This window comes from Pseudophryne corroboree, chromosome 11 (assembly GCF_028390025.1).
Source record: "Pseudophryne corroboree isolate aPseCor3 chromosome 11, aPseCor3.hap2, whole genome shotgun sequence".
NCBI classification, from domain to species: domain Eukaryota; kingdom Metazoa; phylum Chordata; class Amphibia; order Anura; family Myobatrachidae; genus Pseudophryne; species Pseudophryne corroboree.
In genome coordinates, this window is record NC_086454.1 from 97,795,590 (window position 1) to 97,818,866 (window position 23,277).

General features: G+C 46.3%; 1 protein-coding gene and 1 long non-coding RNA gene across 2 annotated transcripts in view; one reads left to right on the forward strand and one right to left on the reverse strand.

The window, feature by feature from the left end:
* The window catches only part of LOC134968975 (uncharacterized), an 84,944-nt gene extending 69,740 nt beyond the window's left edge, over window positions 1-15,204 (forward strand). The window contains exon 3 of the long non-coding RNA XR_010189360.1: window positions 14,529-15,204. This is a non-coding gene — a long non-coding RNA (uncharacterized LOC134968975). The remainder of the gene's footprint in view (window positions 1-14,528) is intronic.
* CSTPP1 (centriolar satellite-associated tubulin polyglutamylase complex regulator 1) overlaps window positions 1-23,277 on the reverse strand; it is a 354,572-nt gene that overhangs the window by 36,480 nt on the left and 294,815 nt on the right. The window lies entirely within an intron of this gene.

Sequence of the window (23,277 nt, forward strand, 5' to 3'; positions counted from 1 at the left end):
CGAAGTGTATGAGGAGTCAATGATGACATAAATACAGCATTCTTGGTCACAAAGGAAAGTGAGATGTTAAACGTGATATAATGGGGGGGGGGGGGGGGTATAATGATACTGGAAGAAGGAGTTCAAATTTAAACATGTTTAGTTTAAAGTGGTAGTGGGACATCCAAATGGAGATGGCAGGGAGGCAGTTAGACATGCTGGATAAGAAAGGAGGAGAGGTAGATTTGGGTGTCATCTCTCATCAAGGTATTAGGAGAGTGCAATGGAGTGTCCAAGTTCCCCCCAGAGAGGAGGTGTGGTTAGAGAAGTGCAGAGAGCCAAGAACAGGACAGGAGGGACCTAGATTGAGAGGCTGAAGAATTTGAGAATGGAGAAGCAAACCTTTTATTTCCTAATGGTAGATCACTGGTTACTTTATTGAGGTCAGTTACAGTGGGATGAAGAGGGATGAAAATAGAATACAGAGAGTAGATGAAAGAGTGGATGAAGAGTAAGTGGGCCAAGGCAGTCATTCAAGACGTTTGGAATCAAATGCAACAGAGAAATGAGGCAAAGGGAAGTAGGATCAAGAAATTAGGTCTTGAGACAACAGAAGACAGGAACATGTCTGAAGGAGGAGGGAAAAGCATCAGTGGAGAGGTATAGGGGTTGAAGGGGTTTGCTAGTTTCCAGCAAGCATTATGGTACAGGGAGTGGAGGTGAAGAAGGTGGCAGCGAGTTAACACTAGTCAACTGAATATAGGATTAAAGAGGGTTGAGATAAGAGGTTTGAAGTATGTTTGAAGTTTTTTGTTGAGAGAGGGGGCAGTGTAGTAGGAAGATAAAATTAATAGATGTGGTTGATGTCGGAGTAGGATTTCTTCCATTGACAGTTACAGTAGGAGAGAGGAGTACTTTGGAGGTAGCGAGGCTGTAAGAAATGCCAGGGTTAGGGTTGAAACTGTAGTTTTGGCTTCTATATCAACGGTATTGGAAAGTATGCTGTTGTACAGAGATAAATGAATAACGGCAGTATATGGAAGACTTGGAAGCGAGGACAGGTTTCGAGAGAGGTGGAGAAGTGGATGGAATCAGGGCCATTAATGTTTTACTGTGTGCATATTGATTTTGGTGGAGGAGATGTACAGTAACAGGAATTATAGGATGCAGACATTGTGATCAGAAAGCAGTACATCAGAATTAGAGAAGTTTGAGATGTTGCAAAAAGTAGATGAACAATAGGTTGTAGAAATGACCATCAGGAAGGATGAGAATAGGTCCATTGGTAGAGTGGATGTAGGAGGTGAGAATAAGCAGTTTAGAGGTAGCAGTGCCACTAGCGATGGTAAATCCCTGACAATAAAAATAGGTAGATTGATGGAAAGAGTGGGAAAGCCAGGCTGAGTAGTTGTTAGGAATGTAGAGGCCTGGAGAGGATAGATGATAGATAGAGGTACAATGGAAGGAACGGTGTATGGAATTGACTCTGTAGAAAGAGAAGGTGAGGGAGGGTACAAGAGGAAACTTTAGGTACAACAAAGAGACAGAAGGATGTCTACTCCACCACCATGTCGGTCACCAGGACAGGGAGTGCTGTCGAATGAGAGACTATTATAAGGTAGTGCAACAGGGGATGTACAGTAGTACCAGAGGTAGAGGATCTAAGTTTCAGAGAGAGCAAGGAGACTTAAAGAGTGAGGAAGGAAAACTAATGAATGGATCTGAGTTTGTTGCAGACAGATCAGATTAGCAAAGGAAAAAGCTGGGTGAAAGCAGGGATAATATAGTGGTTGTAGGCAGTGTTAGAGTGGGGCATGAAAAGCCCACGGGGGGAATGCTGTTGTAGCTGCCCATGCTTAAGGGTGTGGCCAGGCTCCACAGGGGCATGGCCAGCCACCACAGAGGTTTAGCTAACCATTACAGAGTACATGTTCTGTGCCCCTTGTTAAATATATAATAACGAGATTTATGGTAAGAACTTACCGTTGGTAAATCTCTTTCTGCAAGTTACACTGGGCTCCACAAGGCGCCCACCCTGATGCACTTTGCTTCTTTGGGTTGGTATGGCATGAGCCTTACCAAGGGTCGCACCACGGTGGGCCGCCCAAGAAGGTCCAACCGACCGAGTAGAATGGGCTTCAATGGTAGCAGGAGCTGGATGACCAGCCTGTACATAAGCACGTGCAATCACCATTCTAATCCATCGGGCCCGGGTCTGCTTGGAAGCAGACCAGCCACGTTTGTGAAAACCAAACAGTACGAAGAGAGAATCAGATTTCCCAATGGAGGATGTTCTCTTCACAGAGATACGGAGGGCCTGTACCACATCCAAAGATCGTTCTTTGGGAGACAACTCAGGAGAATTACAAGCCAGAACCACAATCTCCTGGTTAAGGTGGAAGGAAGACCCCAACTTGGGTAACCAACCCGGTCGCGTTCTAAGAACCATCTGGTCATGGTGAAAAATCAAATGGGGGGACTTACAGGATAAGGCACCCAAGTCAGAGACCCGATTAACTGAAGCAATAGCCAGCAAAAACAAAACCTTAAGGGAGAGCCACTTAAAGTCCACAGATGCAAGAAGTTCAAACGGATACTCTTGCAAGGCCTCCAGAACCACCGACAGATCCCAAGGGGCCACAGGCGGTATAAAAGGAGGCTGAATCCGCAACACGCCCTGAGTGAATGTATGAACATCGGGTAAGGCAGCAATCTTTCTCTGAAACCAAACCAACAAGGCAGAAATGTGAACCTTGAGGGAGGCCAGACGAAGGCCTAAGTCCAGGCCCTGTAGCAGGAAGGCCAACAGTTTTGGCCGTGCTAAACTTGAAAACGTCATGATTGTGAGATGCACACCAAGTAAAGTAAGCATTCCCTATGGTAAATCTGAGCAGAATCCGGCTTACGGGCCTTCAACATAGTTTGAACGACCGCCTCAGAAAATCTCTTGGCCCTCGGGATGGAAGCTTCAAGAGCCATGCTGTCAAAGCCAGACGGGCCAAGTCCTGGTAAACACAAGGGCCCTGAACGAGGAGAACTGGTCATTGTGGAAGTAGAAGGGGACGATCCAACGAGAGGCCCTGTAGATCGGAGAACCAGTGCCGCCTGGGCCACGCTGGAGCAACCAGAAGTAGGATTCCTCCTTCTTGCTTGAACTTCTGTATTACTCTGGGCAGGAGCGACACCGGAGGGAACACATGCGGCAGCCGATAGTTCCATGGGATTGACAGAGCATCCACGAACGCTGCTTGAGGATCCCTTGTCCTTGCTCCGAAGACCGGAACCTTGTGATTGTGTCGAGACGCCATCAGGTCCACATCTGGAAGGCCCCACTTGTCCACGAGAAGTTGAAACACCTCTGGACGGAGGTTACATTCTCCAGCGTGTACATACTGACTGAGAAAGTCCACTTCCCAGTTTAGGACCCCCGGAATGAACACTGCGGATATGGGCGGTCGATGGCGTTCTGCACACTGAAGAATCCGTGATACTTCCCTCATTGCCATGCGGCCTCGAGTGCCGCCTTGATGATTGATGTATGCCACCGTGGTGGTGTTGTCCGATAGTACTTGAACAGGTCTGTTCTGTATTAGATGCTGGGCCATTGTCAACGCATTGAACACTGCCCGCAGTTCCAGAATAATTATCGGGAGTAGAGACTCCTCCTTGGTCCACCGACCCAGAGGAGAGTGTTGTTCAACACAGCGCCCCAACCTCTCAGACTGGCATCCGTGGTCAGCAGGACCCAGTTGGATATCCAGAAGGGACAGCCCCTGCTCAATCGTTGGTCCTGAAACCACCAGCTCAGTGACAGGCGGACCTCCGGAGACAAGGAGATCATGTGAGATCTGATCCGGTGAGGCAGGCCATCCCACTTGTTCAGAATTAACTTCTGCAGAGGGCGAGAATGGAATTGATCGTACGCCACCATGTCGAAAGCCGGCACCATGAGACCTAGCACTTGCATTGCCGAATGTATCGACACTTGCGGATGAGATAGGAAGCATCGAATCCTGTCCTGAAGCTTCAGGACTTTCTCCTGAGACAAGAACAACCGTTGGTTGTGAGTGTCCAATAACGCTCCCAGGTATATCATGCTCCGAGCAGGAACCAGGGAGGATTTCTTCCAGTTGATTAGCCACCCATGGACTATCATGAACTGGAGCATCAGAACTAGATGACACAGGAGAAGTTCTGGGGAATTTGCCAAGATCAATAAATCGTCCAATTACGGTAGGATTCTGACCCCTTGATGGCGGAGTGTAGCCGTCATGACCGCCATTACTTTGGTGAAAACTCGGAGAGCCGTTGTCAAACCAAAGGGCCCGAAATTGGTAATGAAGGTAGCCCACCGCAAACCTCAGGTACTGGCGATGAGACACTGCAATAGGAAAATGCAGGTAGGCATCCTGTATGTCCAGGGAGACCATATAGTCCCCAGGCTCCAAGGCCAGAACAATAGAGTGCAGAGTTTCCATACGAAACTAGGAGACCCGCACATACTTGTTCAAGGACTTTAAATTGAGAATGGGCCGCCAGGACCCGTTCGGTATCAGGACTAGGAACAGCGGTGAATAGTACCCCTTGCCTCTCTGAGTCAGAGGCGCCTGTACTACCACTCCTGTTGTCAGGAGGGAATGTACCACTGAATGCAGAGTGTTTGCCTTTGCCAGGTCCAGAGTAACATCTGTCAGGCAAAATCGATGAGGGGGACGATTCTTGAAGGGTACGGCGTAACCTCGAGCGACGACTTCCCTTACCCAGGCATCGGAAGTGGTCTTCAACCATTCCTGGGCAAAACCCAGAAGTTGGCCCTCCCACCCTGAGATCCCCGCCCCATCATGCGGAAGGCTTGTGAGTTTTAGAAGCAGGCTGATGGGCAGCCCAGGTCCGCTTCGGTCTGGGCTTGACAGGTCTGGAAGCACAAGCTTGCTTTGGGTACGCCTGACCTTTTGTTTTACCTGTAGGACGAAAGGGCCGAGGGAAAGTACTTTTAGCCTTCTGCGTGGAAGGAGCCGTACTAGGTAGGCAAGCTGTTTTAGCAGTAGGCAGATCAGCCACAATCTTATTGAGGTCTAATCCAAAGAGAATGCCTCCCTTGAAAGGAAGCACCTCCAGGGTTTTCTTGGAATCCATATCCACCGACCAGGATCTCAACCAAAGGATACGCCTGGCCAAGACGGACGTAATAGGCTGGCCACCAGCACCCCGGCATCGGAGGCCGCCTCCTTAAGGTACAGAGAAGCCGTGGTAACATACGAGAGACATTGTCGAGCATGCTCAGATGCGTTGGACGGCAGCTCCGCCTCTAGCTTCTGAGCCCACGCCTCAACAGCTTCAGCAGCCAAAGTTGCTGCAATGGTTGGCCTAAGCACAGCCACCGTTAGGGTGTAAATTGCTTTCAAACAACCCTCCACACGTCTATCAATCAGTTCCTTCAGAGAGGTGACAGTAATTACTGGCAGAGCAGAGGAAACTACCATGCACGCCACATGAGAATCTACAGGGGGAGGAGTTTCCCAATTTTTTTTTTACATAGCTCCGCAGAGAGAGGATAGTGAGCCAACAGTCTCTTATGCGGTGTGAAATCCGTTCCCGGATTATCCCATGAGTCCTGACGTATGTCAGCCAGGTGTTGAGAATGAGGTAAAACTTGTTTAACCACCTTCTTACGTTTAAACCTATCGGCTTTTTAAAGACAGGCTCAGGATCATCAGACACCTGAAGAATGAGCCTAATTGCTTCAATCAAATCCGTGACATCCACCAATGGTTTCCCTTCCCCATCAGAAACATCTGTGTCAGTGTCTGTGGGATCAGTATATGCACCATCCTCCTCAGAGGGAGTGTCTGTAATAGCAGTGGATTGGGAGGAGGTAATGGCCCGTTTAGAAGATTACTTAGTCTTAGGTGGGCGAGAGTGACACTTAGATTTAGTCAGTGACCGGTTCAAATGCTGTAACTGAGTGGAGATTTGATCTGCCCATGGCGTAGTAATAGAAGGGACCATAAACTGGTGCATTGGCACAGGTGGTCCTAACGGGGGCGCCAATTTAGTTACAAGCGTATTTAATAGCGTAAAAAACGTAGCCCAAGGTGGGTCCTGTGATGCTCCAGGTGCTACCGACCCACTGGGGGGTAAGGAACCCCCTGAACCTGAACTAACAACTGCCATATTTTCCTCCATCACGTCTGCGGCCTCACTACCACGCAGTGTGGGAGAAGCCCCAGCGTCGTTGCCACGTGTAGCAGACATAATGATGTGCACAATATCAGGCAACCAGGTACAAGGTATAGCAGCAATATACCTATCAAGAATACTCGGTGCAGTGTGCCTGTGACAGGTCAAACCGGGAGTTCAAGAGATATAAACTATATGGTGACTATAAATCGCAAGTAAAAATACGCAGCACGTATATCTTGTGATACAATCCTATATTAAATAGAGAAACCTGATACACTTAGCTCCCTCAGGTATAGCAATATAGGAGCAGCACACTGAGTGAAATACCCTGTATTAAGGCAACCACGCAGCAGTTACATGCACACACACATATATAGTCACAAGCGTACCATGCAGAAATTATGCACCATAAAACTGCACTGGACTAGCAATAAAGTAATACTCAGTATGGCTATATGTGTCAACAATAGATATAACAAAGCACAGTAGATACTGGATGTATATCACAGGGTGGTTGTACCACACAACCCTGAATGTATGCACTCTTTCTTAACTACAGTAACACTGTCCCAGTGACAGGTAGAATACTTAAGTGTCCTGTAAGAAGCACAGCACTGGCAATCAGGCGGTTCTACAGAGGAGGATTTGCCACAGCAGTCCCAGGAACAGCTCAGCTCAATCTGTGATGGCCGCTGGTCGTGAGTGAGGGAGAGATATGCAGCTCCAGGGCGGGAATATTTACAGAAATGGCGCCCTGGGGCTGGGTGGAGGGGCATCAGGTCCGGCCTGCTCCCCCTGCTGGCATCCCCACAGGGAGCTGCAGGCAGTGAAAAATGGGGGTTTATATAATTAAAAAAACCCTGACCTGTGCCTCTTAATTGTCCCTGGTGGCTAGTGGAGCAGCTGCCCAGTAATCAGTGTCCACGCAAGCGCGCGTGCGGCCCACCTCCTGCGGCCGCGCTGGATAGCGGTAAAGTGCGGGCACAGAAGCCCCTTACCTCCCCCGTACCTGTGGCCCCACGATCCGGGAGGATGGCGGCGTGTGTGTGACTGACCGTTGTGAAGGAACCAGAGCCTCCGCTACAGTGACCCGGCAACCAGGGCGCGGGAGTATACAGCGCCGCTGGGGGTGACGGAGCTGCAGACAGAAAAGTCTATGAGACTTTGCCTGCGGCAGCCCTTGTAGTCTGTAGAAGAATCTTCTTCTTTTCTTTTGAAATAAAGCTTCAATAGGCCTCCTGTTAAGTGCCTGCTTACTGCATGGCACCAACTTACAAACTGAGCTCCTGTGCACGGAGGCGGGGTGATATAAGAGGCGGCGCTATGCATCTTGGGAAGAAGGTCAAAGCTTTGAGCCTGTTGGTGACTCGGATCAAGATCCTACTCTACACCCCGATGTTAATCCTTGTGGAACCCAGTGTACCCCGCAGCAGAAACATGGGTCCCAGGGGGGATAAACCCCCGAGACTGCCATATGTGAGATGGTTAAGTGGTTGAATATCTTTTGAGAATTTAAGATTATATACACAAAGGGCCTGATGCGGATTGGCGTATATAAATAGGCTTATTTTGTGTGCATGGTAAAAATAGGTATATGTGCTCTGGTGCAGAGATGCATGTTTGCTATTATTTGTCATAATCAGGGCTGCTGAGAGCTGAATGGGGCCCGGGTACTGAGGGTGTGGCCAAATTCGTGAGGCGTAATAACCATGCCCCCTCCCAAAAAAAAGTTATGCGCTGTACCGCCAAGGGATACATTTCTCAGCCGACCCGGGCTCCTCCAATAAGCCTAGGCCAAGTAATCAGTACCCGGTCTGGGCGCAGCTGGTTATTATCAGTGCATCAGCCTTATTCTAGGTGCAAAATATACACCTCCAAGCAGACGTACTTATGCTTACATCCACCTCTGCATATCCTGCATTTATATGAAATCCGCCTATGTGACAGTAGCCTGTCGCAGCGCAGCTCCATAGCTGGGTGGTACAGGCACGAGTGATAATATAAATGCTGCATGCCGGTACTTGCTTATTACATCCCTCTATAGCGCTCATCTAATTTTATATATTCTGCAATAACACTTGTGCCAGTTGCTGTTTTATTAGTTTCGGTGTGTTATAATTTAAAGCAGACTGTGAAACATCTGACAAGGGCTGCAGATATCATATGGTGTACTAGCAGTTGCGCCAGGCGTTGCCTGGGTATATATACTGTATACTGTGTGTGTATATATATATATATATATATATATATATATTTTTTTTTTTTTTTTTTTTTTACTTCTCTCTCTCTAAAGTTCTTTGTCCACCAAACTGCATGCCCCCAGACACAGGGTGATACTACGCCTTCTTTTATGGACAGGTCATTATCAGGAAATGAATTTGTTGGGTCGACCCTATGTAGGTCGACACTATTAGTTGAAGGCAGTAGGTCAACAACTGGAAAAGGTCGACATGATTTGGTGTCGTTTTGTTCGTAAAGTGACCAGGAACCCCAATTAGGGGTAAGTATAAACATGTAAAAAAAAATATTGGTGAAAAACCCATGTCGACCTAATGTACATGTTGACATAATGCATGTCGACCGAATGACTGTTGACCTAAGGACGGTATCCCCATTATCGGCATCCCAACGTCCAGTATTTCATACCGAACTCGGAATTACAGACTAAATTTTCCACTCCCAACCATTACAGCAACAATGCTCCCGTGCTTGGGACCCTTCAACTCAAGTTAGGCTGGGTACACACTTGCCGATATCGCCCGAACCGGCGGATCGGATGATATATCATATACATCGCCAAAGTGTGTATACCCTATATCGTTATCGATGCGCGTTTCCGAGGGTAGTTAACGAGGTACAAGGGGCCTAATTCAGAGTTGATAGCAGCAGCAAATTTGTTAGCAGTTGGGCAAACCCATGTGCACTGCAGGAGGGGGGGGGGGCAGATGTAACATGTACAGAGAGAGTTAGATTTGGGTGGGGTGTGTTCAAACTGAAATCTACATTGCAGTGTAAAAATAAAGCAGCCAGTATTTACCCTGCACAGAAACAAACTAACCCACCCAAATCTAACTCTCTGGGCACATGTTATATCTAAACCCCCTGCAGTGCACATGGGTTTGCCCAACTGCTAACAAATTTGCTGCTGCGATCAACTCTGAATTACCCCCAATATCTTTAGTTTTCAACTTGAGATGGCATGCACCTTGATGTGGGTGCATGCCGTCACTGATGAGACGTAAATTATATCATTCAGTGTGTATGAACGTTATCGTTTGCGGGGGGATATTGCATGATGTCACTGACATCTGCAAGTGTGTACCCAGCCTTAGAATGAATAAAATGCAAGACGTGGAAAAGGTTTATTTGCAAACATTCCTATAGACTGTTCCCAACGATGTCGTTCCACAGCACTTAATAATAATGCGAATCATTGTTGCTATTAAGAAGTCATGATATTAAAACTTTCACACTACCAGTTATTTCTTTAAAGATAATCTTTCATGTTTGGATCGCTTTGAAATAAAGTCTTATTATTTTCCTTTAAGACCTAAAGTGGAAACCTCAAACTGGTCATCAGATGTCACCCCTTAGGCGTTCATGGCCCAGCTTCCCAGAACATTTAAAAAAGACTGGAATTGCCTTAGTCAGAGCCGGCCCTAACCAATATGATGCCCTAGGCAAGATTTTGGCTGGTGCCCCCTAGCACCGCCACTAATTCTGCAAGAGATGCCTGACATGAGTCAGCTGGCAGCTCTGCTAACGTCGGGCGCTTTTTGTTTATAAAAATGCATCGTATTTGCTTTACTATGTGGCTAGGATGCACAAGCAGCTTCTGCTGATTAAAATGATATGCAGCATGCCTATATTCTGTATGAAAATGCAGCTGTATCTGTGTATGAAATGCTACATTACAGCGATTTCCAGGAATACACACAGAATATAGGCATGCCGCATATCATTTTAATCAGCAGAAGCTGCTGGTGCCCCTACGCATATCAAATGCCCTAGGCATTTGCCTAGTTTGCCTATGCCTAAGGCCGGCTCTGGCCTTAGTAATCTGTATATGAGATGCTTTCAGTGTGAAACCCGGACGGAGCTGTAATAGAGAAGTCTGACCCTCACTGTGCATTGCTTGATTTCACACTATCGGGTACATGTATTAACCTGGAGAAGGGATAAAGAAGTGATAAGCGCAGGGTGATAACGCACCAGCCAATCATTACGGATTTGAAAAATGACAGTTAGGAACTGATTGGCTGGTGCGTTATCTCCTTGCACTTATCACCGCTTTATCACTTCTCCCGGCTTAATACATCTGCCCCTATTTGAACCCAGCAAGTAGTCTATTTATTAGTGATGAGCGAGGTTCGGTTTTACTCGGTTTTACTCGGTTTTACTCGGTTCTCAAAACGACATCTTATTGGCTATCCAAAACACGTGACATCCGTAAGCCAATAAGATGCCGTTTTGAGAACCGAGTAAAACCGAGTAAAACCGAGTAAAACCGAATCCGCTCATCACTACTATTTATTAGTAATGATAAAGTTACAAAACATTACAGGGCAGATTTAACAATAAGTGATCGCTCGTTATGACTCGTTATTACTCGTTACAAATGTGAAATGGCGACCCACCCAATCAGCTCCTGTCATTTTCAAACAAATTACAGTTGGGAGCTGATTGGCTGGTGCACTATTAATCATTCATAACAAGTGGTAACAAGAATATCAGTAGTTGTTAAATCTGCCCATCTATTTTAAACAAACACTGCTGTAATATATTTGCACACATAAGACATGTTTCCTTATTATATACGGCTGGCATGCCACATCTCCGGCAGACTTTGCCGCTATTACATCTGGCCCAAAGTCTTGCACTTCCTTCTACTCGCAGGCTATTATATTCCCCCATTATGTTATACCTCATTATAAATGACCAATAACCATAAGACACTAAGGGGGGTAATCAATTGTTTGAAAAGTCAGTTGGGTGTCTGTTGTTCTTATCTAATAGACAGGAAAAAACAGACACCCAACCGACTTTTCAAACAATTGAATATCCCCCTAAAAGCCCAAATTGTGCCCAAACGGCATCCAAGACCAAATGTGGCCTCCTCTACGCGTGTTTTGTTTTATTAATAGAATGTAAGCTGTCACGAGCAGGGCCCTCTTCCCTCATGTGCTTATCCTTTTCTTACTTTAATAATCTTCTCTGCCCAAATCCTGCAGTTCTCGGCCACCTTACTACTTATCTCAGTGTCGTCTACTGATGTAGTTATGCTTAGTTACCCTGTACTTGTCCAATATTATCTTCAACTGTAAGTCACTGTTTTCCTAGTTTGATTATGTGCCTATGTACTCTGTAATTGGCTCGTGGATAACCCCACTATCTACCTCCACTGACTCCCCCTCACACACAGTAACCTATCACTGTTACACAGCGGGCGTTCCACCAATTCACGTGTCACTGTTACAGCTTTATCAAGGCCACACATATCAGAAGAGGCAATCTATAGTACCAAAGTGGGGTGGTATTTATCAATGTACAGGGCGCATATATTCAATTTAAAACATTAAATACATCCCTTAGGTTACTGGAGAGATGATAAATCCTTAGTGTGGTAGCTTGATGGATTATTCTGGAGTTTTCTTCCTCCTCTCATAGAATCATATAAGGATCCAAATGTTCATAGAAAACAAAAAGTAGAAAAGAAAATGTGTAGAACAATTTTTCCACTAGTCAAATGTTTCCACAACATTAGGAACAAGAAGGCGTACCCCACTCACACAAAGATAAGTGAGTGGAAACCCATAAAGGTATCTTTATATCAGTAGAAGTATTGGAGATTTGAATTGTAGGGGCGTACCCAGAACTCACACAGGTGAAGTAATGGAAATTCTCATAAAGGTATCTTTAGTAGACCTTCAGATATTCATCAGATGAATTATTCTGGAGTTTTCTTCCTCCTCTCATAGAATCATATAGAGATCCAAATGTTCATAGAAAACAGAAAGTGGAAAAGGAAATGTGTAGAACAGTTTTTCCACTAGTCAAATATTTCCACAACATTAGGAACAAGAAGGCGTACCCCACTCACACAAAGATAAGTGAGTGGAAACCCATAAAGGTATCTTTATATCAGTAGAAGTATTGGAGATTTAAATTGTAGGGGCGTACCCAAAACTCACACAGGTGAAATAATGGAAATTCTCATAAAGGTATCTTTAGTAGACCTTCAAATATTCTGTGAGTAACCTGGGACGTTTTTTAAAAACCGGATTTTTGTCTTTTTAGTGTTTGAATTTTTTTACTTTTTGTGATAATTGCATTATCATATTTTACTACCTTTGGAAAATAAACCCCTTTTTTTAAACTGAGAAAGTGGAACTTTTTCCTGGTTTTTTCCGTGTATTCTGTGTGGAAAAACTGCTTAAAACCTGTGGATAAAGATACCATTATAGGAGTTGGACATCTCCATTTTCAGTGAGTTGTGGTACGCATCTTGCTTGCTGGTTGAACATTTGAAAGATACCTTTATGCATATGTTTCAGCTATTGTCTGTGTAAGTTGGGGTACGCATCTGATGAATATTTGAAGGTCTACTAAAGATACCTTTATGAGAATTTCCATTATTTCACCTGTGTGAGTTTTGGGTACGCCCCTACAATTTAAATCTCCAATACTTCTACTGATATAAAGATACCTTTATGGGTTTCCACTCACTTATCTTTGTGTGAGTGGGGTACGCCTTCTTGTTCCTAATGTTGTGGAAATATTTGACTAGTGGAAAAACTGTTCTACACATTTCCTTTTCCACTTTCTGTTTTCTATGAACATTTGGATCTCTATATGATTCTATGAGAGGAGGAAGAAAACTCCAGAATAATTCATCTGATGAATATCTGAAGGTCTACTAAAGATACCTTTATGAGAATTTCCATTACTTCACCTGTGTGAGTTCTGGGTACGCCCCTACAATTCAAATCTCCAATACTTCTACTGATATAAAGATACCTTTATGGGTTTCCACTCACTTATCTTTGTGTGAGTGGGGTACGCCTTCTTGTTCCTAATGTTGTGGAAACATTTGACTAGTGGAAAAATTGTTCTACACATTTTCTTTTCTACTTTTTGTTTTCTATGAACATTTGGATCCTTATATGATTCTATGAGAGGAGGAAGAAAACTCCAGAATAATCCATCAAGCTACCACACTAAGGATTTATCATCTCTCCAGTAACCTAAGGGATGTATTTAATGTTTTAAATTGAATATATGCGCCCTGTACATTGATAAATACCACCCCACTTTGGTACTATAGATTGTTTGTTTGTAAAACTAGGTGATTTTTACATTGGTTTTTGTAGTGGACGGGCTGCATTGCGCCACACGAACAAATAGCTCAGAATAAAATTTTTCCATATCAGAAGAGGCGCCTGCTCTGCCCTTCTGAGAGCACAGGGGGTGCCCTGGGAGACTGGAGCAGCATCGGCAGGCCCTTACCCAAACTTTTTTCTGGTGCCTGCCAATGCCTGATCCTCTTCACAGCATTCAGACATGTGACATTGGGACAAAATAAGCCCCTTTCATGGTGTGTGAATTGGGACAGGTGGGAGAGACGCTATTCTGCCCCTGCTTACCCCTCCCTACACACAGTCTGATACTTATTATCATACACATATTGGCCTGTATGACTGCTGCTAATGTCTGTGCTATGACATCATAATGGTCCTATGAATGAAATGCCAGCGCAGCACACTAGGGTTTATCCCGTCTCGTGGCAGCCCCTAGAGCGGGAAGCATTTGTCGGTGCTCCTGGCATTTGTTCTTATTGACCTTATTGGTGATATTATAGAGCCTGCAGGCTATCTACGTCTACATAGTAGCGTCATTTATATTTACTTAATAGTAAATTTCATCGGAGAGGAGAGCGAAGGAGAAGGGAGCAGCCATGGACTGCTGCTTCCCATTTGGCCTGTGCTGGCCATTTAACAAGCGGAAGGTAGGAGCGCTGTCATTTTTATTTGTACTTTGTTATTTGTACAATTATGGTGTTTTGTGGATTTTATAAGGGATGGGACTCACCTTAAAGTGGGCGTGTCAGGGCATAGAAGGAGGTTCTGTCCCAGTGGAGTAGGCCTAAATGTCAGGAGGTGTTTCTGCCCAAAACTGACTAAGCTAAGAGGCTATTTATTATTATTTACAGTATTGCTGGTTCTCAGTGGCCGCAAAACATAGATATTATACAGTAGTGTGAGGGCAGCCTCAGGAGATTGTAATGGTGGAAGCCTGACTAGGGATGTTTGCATATAACTGAGATAATTATTTATTTAGAATTTCTATTTTATCTTCATTTAATTAAGGAGAAGCTGATAAAGAATGAGGTGCTCCCAGCCCAGGAGATGCCCGAACAGGTACCTCACCCTGGGAGGCAGGAGACCACACCACCCGCAGAGAGAGATGAGCCGAAACAAGACCAGGCAAGACTGGTGCCCTCTGCACCCCGTGCAAAGCAAGCACCCCCTCCACCTCGGGCAAGACTGGCACCTCCTGCACCCCGGGAGAGAAAAGTGCCCCCACCACCTCGGGCAAGAAAAGGTCCAACATCTCGCCCAAGACAGGTGCCCCCACCACCTCGGGCACGTCAGCCACCTCCCCCACCCCGGGTAAGACAGGCACCTCCGCCTCCCCGGGCAAGGCAGGCACCCCTGCCATAGAGGCATTTATCAACGCCATAGTCATCTAAGAGGCATGCCTTAACAAACATCAAAGGCATGCGAGCCTCACCACCATCAGAGGCAAGCGCCCTCACCACCGTCAGAGGCATGCGCCCTCAATACCATCAGAGGCATGCGCCCTCAAGACCATCAGAGGTATGCGCCCTCAACACCATCAGAGGCAAGCGCCCTCACCATCAGAGGCATGCACCCTCACTACCATCAGAGGTATGCGCCCTCACCACCACCATCGGAGAGGCACACACCTCTACCACCATCGGAGAAATGCCTGCAGACACAAAAATCTTTTTAATAAAATACTTGTTGCATAATGATACTGCTCTCTCTGCTTTTTATTCCCCCCACTGAATTGTCTATATGCTGAATTAATCTTTGGGAGCATCATTAAATGGGTCAGATAAGCATGTATTCATTATTTCCCAGCATGGGGACACACACAGCTTTCATATTGGAAATTGAGACGCATTTGGGGGGCGTTATAGGTAACCATCCTTATAACCGATTGCCAGGACTGTGATCTTATGACCAATTACATACACCCCACGGTGTGCTTTCCTATAGCTATGCCTTTGTGTCTGGTTTCAGACTTTACAATGCATCAGATTTACACACACATATATATGACCCGATGGTTCGTGTGGGCATTATACAAGGGTGAAGCCCTATTAACTTTGTTTATATACACTGCTCAAAAAAATAAAGGGAACACTTAAACACAATGTAACTCCAAGTCAATCACACTTCTGTGAAATCAAACTGTCCACTTAGGAAGCAACACTGATTGACAATCAATTTCACATGCTGTTGTGCAAATGGAATAGACAACAGGTGGGAATTATAGGCAATTAGCAAGACACCCCCAATAAAGGAGTTGTTCTGCAGGTGGTGGCCACAGACCACTTCTCAGCTCCTATGCTTTCTGGCTGATGTTTTGGTCACTTTTGAAAGCTGGCGGTGCTTTCTCTCTAGTGGTAGCATGAGACGGAGTCTACAACCCACACAAGTGGCTCAGGTAGTGCAGCTCATCCAGGATGGCACATCAATGCGAGCTGTGGCAAGAAGGTTTGCTGTGTCTGTCAGCGTAGTGTCCAGAGCATGGAGGCGCTACCAGAAGACAGGCCAGTACATCAGGAGACGTGGAGGAGGCCGTAGACGGGCAACAACCCAGCAGCAGGACCGCTACCTTCGCCTTTGTGCAAGGAGGAACAGGAAGAGCACTGCCAGAGCCCTGCAAAATGACCTCCAGCAAGCCACAAATGTGCATGTGTCTACTCAAACGATCAGAAACAGACTCCGTGAGGGTGGTATGAGGTCCACAGGTGGGGGTTGTGCTTACAGACCAACACCGTGCAGAACGTTTGGCATTTGCCAGAGAACCCAAAGATTAGCAAATTCGCCACTGGCGCCCTGTGCTCTTCACAGGTGAAAGCAGGTTCTCACTGAGCACATGTGACAGATGTGACAGAGTCTGGAGATGCCAAGGAGAACGTTCTGCTGCCTGCAACATCCTCCAGCATGACCAGTTTGGCAGTGGGTCAGTAATGGTGTGGGGTGGCATTTCTTTGGGGGGCCGCACAGCCCTCCATGTGCTCGCCAGAGGTAGCCTGACTGCCATTAGGTACCAGGATGAGATCCTCAGACCCCTTGTGATACCATATGCTGGTGTGGTTGGCCCTGGGTTCCTCCTAATGCAAGACAATGCTAGACCTCATGTGGCTGGAGTGTGTCAGCAGTTCCTGCAAGATGAAGGCATTGCATCAATGCCTTCATCTTGCAGGAACTGCTGACACACTCCAGCCATATGACTGGCCCGCCCGTTCCCCAGACCTGAATCCAATTGAGCACATCTGGGACATCATTTCTCGCTCCATCCACCAATGTCACGTTGCACCACAGACTGTCCAGGAGTTTGCGGATGCTTTAGTAAAGGTCTGAGAGGAGATCCCTCAGGAGACCATCCGCCAACTCATCAGGAGCATGCCCAGGCGTTGTAGGGAGGTCATACAGGCACGTGGAGGCCACACACACTACTGAGCCTCATTTCGACTTGTTTTAAGGACATTACATCAAAGTTGGATCAGCCTGTTGTTAGGATACATAGAAACATAGAAACATAGAATTTGACGGCAGATAAGAACCACTTGGCCCATCTAGTCTGCCCCTTTTTTATTTTATCCTTTAGGCAATCTCAACCCTTTTTTAATCTTGATTCTTTGTAAGGATATTCATATGCCTGTCCCAAGCATGTTTAAATTGCCCTACAGTCTTAGCCTCTACCACCTCTGATGGGAGGCTATTCCACTTATCCACTACCCTTTCTGTGAAGTAATTTTTCCTTAAATTTCCCCTGAACCTCCCCCCCTCCAGTCTCAATGTATGCCCTCGAGTTCTAATACTTCTTTTCCTTTGAAGAATGTTTCCCTCCTGAACTTTGTTAAGACCCTTTATATATTTGAAAGTTTCTATCATGTCTCCCCTTTCCCTTCTCTCCTCCAAACTATACATGTTAAGATCTTTTAGCCTTTCCGGGTAAGTTTTGTGATGTAGGCCATGCACCATTTTAGTTGCCCTTCTTTGTACACTCTCTAATGTATTTATATCCTTCTGGAGATAGGGTCTCCAGAACTGGACACAGTATTCCAGATGGGGCCTTACCAATGACCTATACAGTGGCATTATCACTTCTTTTTTCCTGCTACTGATTCCTCTCCCTATGCAACCAAGCATCTGACTTGCCTTTCTCATTGCTTTGTTGCATTGCTTTCCTGCCTTCAAGTCACTTGAAATAGTGACTCCTAAATCTCTTTCCTCCTCAGTAGTTTCCATTATAGTACCCTTGATACTATACTTAGCCTTTGGGTTTTTGAGACCCAAGTGCATGATTTTGCATTTTTTAGCATTAAACTGTAGTTGCCACGTTCTTGACCATTTCTCAAGCCTACCTAGGTCATCAATCATTTGTTTGACCCCTCCCGGTGTGTCTACCCTGTTGCATATCTTTGTATCATCTGCAAAAAGGCATATCTTCCCTTCAATACCATCTGCAATGTCACCAACAAAGATATTAAAGAGAACTGGACCAAGTACAGATCCCTGGGGTACTCCACTGGTAACATTTCCCTCCATAGATTGCACTCCATTAACTACAACTGTCTGTTTCCTATCCTGCAACCAGGTTCTTATCCATTTCACTAATTTATAATCCACCCTCAGGCTTTCAAGTTTATTTAGCAGTCTGTGATGTGGGACAGTGTCAAATGCCTTACTAAAGTCTAGATATGCTACATCTACAGCTCCCCCTTGATCTATTATTTTCATCACAGAGTCAAAAAAGTCAATAAGATTTGTTTGGCATGATCTCCCACCAGTAAATCCATGCTGTTTTGGATCCTGTAAGTTGTTTGATTTAAGATATTCCACTACTCTTTCTTTTAATAGTTTTTCCATTACTTTCCCTACTACTGATGTAAGGCTTACTGGTCTGTAGTTACTTGCTTCTTCCTTGCTTCCACTTTTGTGCAGTGGAACTACATTTGCTCTTTTCCAGTCCTCTGGAATATCACCTGTATTTAGTGACTGGTTAAATAATTCTGTTAAAGGTGTAACCAGGACATCTTTTAGCTCTTTGAGTATCCTTGGGTGTATCCCATCTGGTCCCATTGATTTATCCACTTTTAGTTTTGAAAGTTCTGTTAGGACCTTCTCCTCTGTAAATGTATTTTCATCTACCTTATTTTTATGAATGTCCTTGCAATTTAACTGTCTCCTGTTCTGTACTGCCACGTCGCCATGGCAACCGGGAGGCAAGTGTTAGCGAAGTAACCTGAGCGCAGCTGATACTCCGGTCCGGGTTTTTACTGTGTAGTGTTTACAGGCTCTGTGCACGGCAGGGAATCCGGCGCTGGTTTTGTGCTCACAGTCTGTGAGGTCTGAGTGGGGCGTGGACAGCACCTGCTATATAAACCATCCTCTCAGGCTAGGCAAATGCTGCTGAATCTTTGTTTGTTAATCAATTCCAGAGAGTTAGCTAGTACTGTGTGACTTTGTATTTACTTGTTGCTTACTGCGAATAGGCCTTGGGATTCGGTACTTCATTCTGCCAATCCGGACCTAGCAGTAAGACTGGAGTCAGTTGTTTAACCTGCTGGGGTTCTTTTGCTATTCTGTGAACCCAGCAGGTTTGCGGCTGTACTCTCAGACCTGCTTGCTTAATTCTCCCTCACTGTGCAGGGCGTCCAGGTGTCAGTTTAGTGGCAGTAAGCTGAACCTGTGCCCTGCAAGTGGGGGTTAGGATTGTGGATACTCTCCTTGCGTCTATATTTCTATCTCTGACCAAGGAGTTTATTCCCACACCCGTTGGTAACCCTTTGGGGGTTTTTCTGTTGCTCTTAGCAACATCATTTTGGGTGCTCCACATGTTAAAGCACTACATCTCGCTTCATTGTCCGCTCTATTCCATCTGAGCATTCCTGACACTAGGGAGACACCCAATTCCTGAGCCTTTGGGCTTCCCCGTTCATTTTGTGTTTATTAGTTATTCCATCACCTCCTGTGTATGTTGTGTTATACTGTCTGTGAGTTCGTTTTGCCTCGCATCCCTCTCTGTTCATACACCGGTATACTCCTGTTAGCACTGGTGTGCGTAACATATTCAGCAGCCCTACTCCTGTTGAAATTTTGTGGGAATATGGAGCATACCCCTCAAAATACTTTGCAACAGGTGGTCGATCAGGTGCAGGTCCTGACTCGACAATTTAATGAGATGTCCATTAAAATGAACACCCCGCAGGCTGCTAGCGGAGCTCCCGCAGCAGCAGCGGCAAGTTTAGGGGTTAAGGAGCCGAAAGTAAATCTCCCGGATCGTTTTTCTGGAGATCGCTCGCAGTTCTTTTGTTTCAAGGAGAGCTGCAAGCTATATTTCAGGCTTAGGCTCCAGTCTTCTGGGTCGGAGATTCAGCGGGTGGGCATGGTGATTTCCTTGCTACAAGGAGACCCACAGGTCTGGGCACAGCCTGACTGTCCGTCGCTTAAAAGTGTTGATGCTTTTTTTACGGCACTGGGCATTTTGTATGATGACCCTGACAAGATGGCTTCAGCCGAGGCTCAGATTACGGTCCTAAAGCAAGGGCGACGGCCAGCTGAGGTTTATAGTACGGAGTTTCGGAGGTTGGCTCATGATACCCAGTGGAATGACCCAGCCCTGAGAAACCAGTACCGAAGGGGCCTTTCTGACCAGATAAAGGACCAACTGGTACAATATCCCTCGCCTGATAGCTTAGATCAGCTCATGCAGTTATCCATCCGGGTGGATAGACGGCTGAGAGAGTGTAGGCTTGAAAGGGAGACCGCAGTTTCCTTTTTTCCCAAGGGAACCTCAGACTCTGAGGAATATTCCGAGGAGCCTATGCAGATTGGGGCTACCCGCCTCTCCTCGCGTGAGAAGACGCGGAGGAGACAGCAGGGTTTGTGTTTGTACTGTGGGAATAAAGGTCATGTCGTAGTATCATGCCCAGAAAAGCCGGAAAACTTCAGGGCCTGAGGGTGATGGGAAATATCCTGTCAGGCCAGAAGTCAGATTTTCCCAAAAAGACTTTTCTCATTCCGGTGACTTTGGAGATCCTCGGTCAAACTGTCAAGACTGAGGCCTTTGTTGACAGTGGGGCCGATGGGGTTTTCATGGACCGTCAATTCGCCCTGGAACACTCTGTTCCCTCAGTACCTTTGGCATCAGAGATTGAGATCTGTGGGTTAAACGGGGAACCATTGTCCCAGGGTAAAATTACCTCCTGCACCAGCCAAATTCCTTTGTTTATTGGAGCCACACACTCTGAAAAATTGTCTTTCTTTGTGACTGTCTGTTCTTTTGCCCCATTGGTTTTGGGGTTACCCTGGTTAAGGGCCCATAACCCTCAATTTGACTGGGTCTCTGGGGAGATTCTTAGTTGGGGTAGTGATTGTTTCAGGAGTTGCTTGAGCCTTCCAGTCAGGCTCTCGCAGCTAAGTTTGCCAGGATTGCCAGGATGTTATGCAGATTTTGCGGATGTGTTCTCCAAAAAAGTTGCGGAGGTACTACCTCCCCATCGCCCCTATGACTGTGCCATTGATTTGTTGCCGGATGCTAAGCTTCCCAAGAGCAGGTTGTACTCCCTGTCACGTCCTGAGACTCAGGCTATGGCAGAGTACATTCAGGAGAACTTGGTTAAGGGTTTTATCAGACCCTCACAGTCCCCAGTTGGGTCGGGGTTCTTCTTCGTGGGTAAAAAGGACGGTTCGTTGCGACCCTGCATCGACTTAAGGGAATTGAACCGTATCACGATTAAAAACTCGTACCCACTGCCTCTCATTTTGGTTTTGTTTGACCAGCTTCGTACTGCCACCATTTTTTCTAAGATTGACCTACGCGGTGCTTACAATCTAATCCGAATAAGAGAGGGGGATGAATGGAAGACTGCCTTTAATACCCACTCGGCATTATGAATATTTGGTGATGCCTTTTGGGCTCTCTAATGCCCCGGCAGTCTTCCAGGAATTCATGAACGATGTGCTCAGGGAATATTTGGATAGATTTTTAGTTGTTTATCTAGATGACATCCTAATTTTCTCCCATTCCCTGGAGGAACATCGGAAGCATGTACGCTTAGTCCTCCAGAAACTCAGAGACCACCAGCTTGGGGCGAAGCTGGAGAAGTGCGAATTTGAAGTCCAGCAAATCGCATTTCTAGGGTATATTATCTCCTAAGAAGGTTTCCAAATGGAGGGTTCTAAGGTACAGGCAGTCCTGGATTGGGTGCAGCCCACTAGTTTGAAGGCGCTTCAGCGTTTTCTGGGCTTTGCGAATTTTTATAGACGGTTCATCGCTGGATTTTCGTCTATCATGGCCCCCTTGGTGGCACTCACTAAGAAAGGGGCGGATGTTGCTCACTGGTCTTGTGAGGCCAAAGCGGCCTTTGCCCGTCTCAAAAGGGCATTTGTCTCGGCCAAGGTGCTGCGACACCCAGATCCAGAGCGTCCTTTTGTGGTAGAAGTGGATGCCTCTGAGATAGGTATTGGGGCAGTGCTCTCTCAGATGGGGGTGTCTGATCATCGCCTTCATCCCTGTGCTTACTTTTCCCGTAAATTTTCGTCTGCCGAGATGAATTATGATGTGGGTAACCGGGAATTGTTGGCTATAAAGGATGCACTCGGGGAGTGGAGACACTGGCTTGAGGGGGCCAAGTTTGTGGTCTCAATTCTTACCGACCATAAGAATCTGGCATATTTAGAGTCAGCGAAGCGGCTCAATGCCAGGCAAGCACGATGGGCTTTGTTTTTTGCACGCTTTAATTTTTTGATAACATATCGCCCTGGGTCAAAAAACATCAAGGCTGATGCGCTCTCGCGGAGTTTTGCTCCAGTCCAAGAGATCACCGAAAAGCCATTGCCCATTGTGTCCCCATCATGTATTAAAGTGGGCATTACCCAGGACCTCTTGTCATTAGTCCTTAGAGCACAGGACCAGGCTCCTCCAGACCTTCCGGTAGGTCTCTTGTTTGTGCCTCCTAGGTTAAGACAGCGAGTGTTCCGGGAATTCCATGCCAAGAGGTCGGCAGGGCATCCGGGTATTGCCAGAACTCGGGAGTTGCTGTCTAGGGCGGTGTGGTGGCCCTCGGTGGCTAGGGATGTGGATCAGTGGGTTCGGGCATGTGACGTTTGTGCCTGAAATAAAACTCCTAGAGGGGTTCCTGTCGGCCCATTACATCCACTCTCTATTCCATCTAAGCCATGGACCCACATTTCCATGGATTTTGTGGTGGACTTGCCCAAATCCTCGGGGATGACAGCCATTTGGGTTGTCGTTGACAGGTTTTCGAAGATGGCGCATTTCGTTCCACTGGTTGGGTTGCCATCGGCCAGACGCCTGTCTGAGTTATTTATGCAGCATGTTGTGCGCCTCCACGGGTTGCCACTTGATGTGGTCTCTGACCGTGGATCCCAGTTTGTGGCCAAATTCTGGAGGGCATTTTGTTCTGATCTCCTGATTTCTGTGAGCTTGTCGTCAGGCTACCATCCACAGTCTAATGGGCAGACTGAGAGGGTGAACCAGTTCTTGGAGCAGTTCCTCAGGTGTTATGTCTCCAAGTGTCATACTGACTGGGTTGCTCATCTGTCCATGGCAGAGTTTGCCAATAACAACGCGGCTCACTCTGCTACAGGGATCTCTCCCTTCCTTTGTGTGTATGGGCATCATCCTAAGGCCAATTCTTTTGACCCCCTGGATTCCACGCCTGGTGGTTCCTCTGTGGTTTCGGCCCTTAGGGGTATTTGGAGGAAAGTTAAGAAAGCCCTTGTGTCTGTGTCATTAGTGACCAAAAGGGTTTTTGATAAGCGGAGAAGA